The sequence below is a fragment of the Urocampus carinirostris genome, chromosome 12, assembly GCF_059441175.1.
Source record: "Urocampus carinirostris isolate Australia breed hairy pipefish chromosome 12, RoL_Ucar_1.0, whole genome shotgun sequence".
NCBI classification, from domain to species: Eukaryota; Metazoa; Chordata; class Actinopteri; order Syngnathiformes; family Syngnathidae; genus Urocampus; species Urocampus carinirostris.
Window position 1 is genome coordinate 5,323,141 of NC_142360.1, and position 5,929 is coordinate 5,329,069.

Consider the following 5,929-nt stretch of genomic DNA (forward strand, 5'->3'; position numbering starts at 1 on the left):
ACCTGCCCAGGTGTCATACAGACTCCAACCAATTTACTGCCAGAATTGCCCTCTATTTGGCTCCGCCTATCTTCCCATTAACTCTGTCTTCCCAGTACCTGCTAAAGAAAATCAACCTCAGGGTATGATGCTGCCACCACCATGTTTTGACAGTCCGGATGTTGTTTGTCCGGTGTTGTGCAGTGTTACTCTTACGCCACAAGTAACGCTTGCATTCAGCCCAAAATGTCCAATTTTGGTCTCATCTGACCAGAGCATCTTGTTCCATATGTTATTTGTGTCTCATGTGCTTCTATCAAATGCCAAATTAGCCCTTTGACTTTATACTTTCAGAAAGTGCTTTCTTCTAATAACTGTCTTATGCACAGATTGCCCCACCTCAGGTGTGCATGTCTACAGGCCATTCAATGTTATCGCGAGTCTCTATGTTGCTTGATTGTTTGATTAGTTTTCTCCTCGTTTGGGCAGAAAGTTCAGAGGGACAGCCAGGTCTTGGTATGTTTGCAGTGGTTTTATGCTCTCCATTTTAATGATGTTTGCACGGTGTTCCAGGAGATGTGTAAATGTTGTGAAATCTTCCTGTGTCCCATGCCTCCTTTGAAGTATTCAACAACTTTATCCTGGACTCGCCTGGTGTGTTTGTCTTCATAATGCTTCAGAATGCTCTCTGTTCAGGTGCATTTGAGACTAAATGACACACAGGTGGACTCTGTCATTGTTAGTCATTTACGTTGACTTTGGATGATTCAGAAGTCCTCTGGGAACCTCTGGTGTCAGTTGGCTGAGCTGAGAGAACAGGGGTGGCAATATGTTTCGGTAAATATATTATATATTTGAATAATTTGGGTCCACTTCGGGATTGTGTATCACATGTTAATTCTTAGAAAATATTTTCAGTGTTTTTGGGGTGCTTGAAATGTGGCAAAATTACCAAGTTTTTTGGGGGGGGAGCAATATTTTTCGCTAAGCACTGTACATCTTCACGTCGGCAAGCTTTCAATTTGAGTTAAATGTCTTTACTTTTTACTATAATCATTTGTATTTTAGGACAATTTCTCCTATTAGCCTATGCAATTAGCTGTCTTGCTAGCATTATTCTAATGCAATTTTTCAATTGAATGAATATATTTTGTTTTTCTCGTTGGTGGAGATTTGTAAGAAGCTAAAAGTAATATTGAGATTCTATGTAAACTGGTTTCACCCTATTTATATATAATATATATATATATATATATATATATATAGGCAGCACAGTGGTTAGCGCGTGTGCGGCACAGTTCTAAGGTCTTGGGAACCTCCTGTGTGGTTTCAAATCCAGCCACCGAACCTACTATGCGGAGTTTGTATGTTCTCCCCGTGCTTGTTTCCTCCCACATTCCAAAGACATGCATTTCAGGTGGATTTGCCGGTCCAAATTGTCCCTAGATGTGAATGAGCGAGCGAGTTGTCTGTCCCTGTGTGCCCTGCGATTGGCTGGCAACCAGTTCAGGGTGTCCCCTGCCCACTGCCCGATGATTGCTGGGATGGGCTCCAGCACCCCCGCGACCCTACTGATCGCAGCTAATGAGACGAGATTATATATATATATATATATATATATATATATATATTTACATACACAGTATACATACGCTTTAGGGATTTGTAAACATATTTTATACAACAATTTCTGTTTTAAAATCAGCTGGATATAGTAAATCATCTGAAATATATCTGCTGTACTGGAAATGTTACCTGTACTGTCATACATTTGTCAAAACATTTATTAAAATGTATGCAGTATTCAAAAATAGTATTGCTTTTATTTTTACTGAACATTTTCAAGTATATTTTTAAACTACAATATGAAAAATTATGATGTTGAGTGTACAATTGGATTCTCCATATTGTCATTAATTACATCACAGTGTTTACAATAAGATGAGACGTGGCACTCCAGGATAAACGTCATAAAATACTTTTAAGAGAAGAAAATAAGAATATTAAAATATATAGGGAATATTTGCATAGTAGTGACTGTAGCTGGCCTCGGTTATAAGGAAAAAATGTAAGTTCATGAAAAGAAAGTTACTAAAGTAATGATCAAGAGTAAAATGGGAAACAAAAAACTTTAACCTTTGCAAATTCAGTATGTTCTAGAAGTATATTACAAACATTTTTAAAAAGATAGAGCACTATAGAATAGAATAGAATTTGTCATGAACTGAAACAGGATCAGGACCCAAATGCGTGACGTTTCTCACACAAGCCTTTTATTTTACGGGAAATGGGGAGACATGCACGTTAGGCAGCAGTCTAGTGTGGAATGATAGGAAGCCAGAGGCCGACGAGATCGATACCAATTGCCCGAGCAGATATCAGACAGATGGGGTCAATACCGGACAGGACAGGAGAGACACGATTGATAATGAAACAGGATATTGAAATTAAACAAGACAAACTAGACTGCAACAAAAAGTGGAGAGAATAATAAACAGGACAAAAATAGACGGGAACGAAACTGGAAACCGATATTAAATAGGACAAACATAAACGGGAACATTATCGGACAGGAAATACCAACAGGAAACTGGACTGAGTCAAAACCCACATCTTGCCAGGCAGAGGTTCGTTGACGGGCTGACAAAGGAAGCGTGAGAGCACTGAGTTTAAATAGATGGAAAGCCAATCCGTCAACGAGCCGCAGCTGGCGCCACACGGGCGGGGCCAATTGTGCGCCATGGCAACCGTGACAGTATTGTCACTATTGTCCTTAAAAACAATGTTGTGTAGATTGTTTACAAGATCAGATGAAGATATCCAGAACAAACATGTAACAAAATAATTAAAAATAAATTAATAAGATAAAAATAGGGTTTGTACGGGTGCTTGAAATCTTTGAAAATGTTTGACTTCTAATGTTGTTTTCAGGGTCAGGCAAATGATTAAATTTGTGTGAGGTGCTTGCTTGAAAATCCTTAAAATTGTTGCCACTGCCATGTTTTTAGCAGTCCGAGTGTAGACCATGCAATAAATGAAGAAAATGAATTGTGTGAAAATGAGGCTGAGACGCCTGCTCTGGTTGCTTGTCACTATGGTATTGTCATGTGAAGCATCACTGCCTCCTACTGGTCACACCCAGGAGGACAGCTCTATTTAGAAAACAGTCTCTTTTGGCTCAGTTTAATGAGAAGAGCCACCTCCTTCGACTCAACGGCTTCTCATATTTTTTTTATTTTAATGAGATATTATCAATAATAGTAAAACATGCACCAAATGATTAATTATCCATTTCATATATTTTGCAGAGGATCCTTGAAGAACACATAAAATATAAATTAAAATATTCACAGATCTACAATTTTTTGTAAAATACAAAACAAATTTGGCTTTTAACACACTGAACATGACTAAAGTCGTACAAAACACAAAATCTTCGAAAATGCAAAACAATAAATCAAAAATTTAACATATTAACCCGTCAGTGCTGAAAAATTAATGATAAAATCCCCAAAATAGACATTCGTACAATTCTATTTTAACCAATTTAGACACAGATCTTTTGAAAAACATGCAGACAAATATAAATTTGAATAAGCAAAACAAAAAGCAAAAGATCAGTAGTCTCTAAGAACAAAATATTGAATGCACTCTGCTTTCGAGCAATTAATTTAATTAAAATGAGTCCAAAATTGCTTCATCATTTTTCTGTTTTTATACATACTGTGTCAGGACCAGAACGTAAACAGGACCCAATTGCGTTACGTTTCTCACAAGTTTTATTGAAGGAAAGAGGAAGGGCTGCGCCCATGATCCGGTGTTTGCTGGACGCGGAAAGCAAGGTAAGGTAAAAAACATTTTACCTTTGTACATTTAATATATTCCAGGAGTACATCAAAAACATTTGGAGTAAAATAGAATAATTGAAATTAAATTGTCTTTATTGTCCTTGATTATTTGCCTATCACAACATAGTGTAGGCTACATTGTCTACAACAGGGGGTCTCCAGCCTTTTTCAAGCTGAGAGCCATTTTGTTACAAATTAGCACAGAGGGCACCCAGTTTGATATGCATTTCCAAAATAAGTAAACATGTTATTACTATGTTGTTACGATGTTATTACTTGGTTATCTGTTGGAAGTAGGGTTAAATAGACTTCAACCAATCCAAAAATTATTTTACAAGAAAATCACAATGAGCCAGCACTGGTGAGCTATTTTGCAAACAGGTCCACGGGCACATCACCCGGGGTCCCGCGGGCACCACGTCGGAGACCCCTGCCATTCCATGATAAAATCAAAGACTTAAAAACAAACAAAAAATAAATAAAACGAAAAGAATATTTTGATAGATATGTAACGGGTGTAACAATAACTTTTGTTTTATTGAAATTCCTGCTGAAATATGTGTATAGTTTTTGGTAAGTGTCCTGCAATGATGAGTCCAACAGTGCCACCTGCTGGTTTGGGGTGGGGTTTGGTTTTGGCTTTGGACATGTGACCGGTAAGCGGGGTTTGTTGGCAGTCTACAGAGAGAGCTGCTAACGGTAAGACACATCTTTTGGTGCTCCACAAAAGAAGTTAATTTTAAACATTATGACCCCAGCTGACAAATCTCTCAACATGCACAGTAATGTGATTTATGTTGTCAAGCTGTTTGGATTTATTTTCGTTTTGTTTCTGTTTTACTAAAATGTTAATTCCCCTTGTAGAGATCAAATAGATCAAAGCCAGCAGAAAAGCTAATGTTGTGACTCATTTCATCTGCAGGTAAATTGTATCCGTTTTTATACTCATAATTGTTCTTATTTCTATTTTCTCATATATATTAAAAAGGATGATTTTGGGTAAAATTCAGACTAAAGGAAAATATGTTGAATTCATTGTAAACGTTAAAAATCCACTATACGATCTCTTGTTAAAATGGATGTAAAAATGTATTGTGATATTCTGAAATGTCTCATCTCATCTCATTAGCCGTACCGCTTATCCTCATTAGGGTCGCGGAGGGGCTGGAGCCCATCCCAGCCATCTCCGGGGAGTGGGCAGGGGACATCCTGAACTGGTTGCCAGCCAATCGCAGGGCACACAGGGACAGACAACTCATTTGCTCATTCACACCTAGGGACAATTTGGACCGGCCAATTCACCTGAAATGCATGTTTTTGGAACGTGGGAGGAAACCGGAGTGCCCGGAGGAAACCCACGCAAGCACGGGGAGAACATACAAACTCCGCACAGGAAGTCTGGAGCTGGATTTGAACCCACGACAGGTTCCCATGACATGAACTGTGCCGCACAAGCGCTAACCACTGCGCCGCCGTGCTGCCCATTCTGAAATGTATTTTATGTAAATTGAAAAGAAAGCTCTTTGATATGCTTTGTTGGGCAGTCTACAGAAAGAGCTGCTAACGAGATCAAAGAGATCAAAGCCAGCAGAAAAGCTAATGTTGTGACTCATTTCATCTGCAGTAACTGTAATAAAAACCTCATCATCCAGTCCAGCGTGAATGTGGATCTTTGGTGGAACAAGTACACCGCGGTTACAGATATACAATATTGACAAGGTAGTACTTGTAAGAAAAACAATGAAAATTATAGTTGTAATGAACAAGCAAAAAATCGAAACACAAAACAAGTTACCTTCGTAAATTTAGTATGTTACAGTGCATTATTAACATTTTGAATAGAATTAAATATGTTTGTCTTTTGGTCACTAAGTTAGACGTGGCGCATCATTATAAACATAAAAAAAGAATACAAGAAAATATTATGATTATTCATATTTTAGTGCCAATTTGTGAGTGAGCAGGAATTTAATACACATGTAATACTGTACTGTACTTGAATACACAATTATGCTTCTACCGCCAATCAAACAGGACAGCGCTGTGACTCTTGAGTGCACATTGCAAAAAAACGAATTCTACAAGAGAAGAAGAACGTTAAA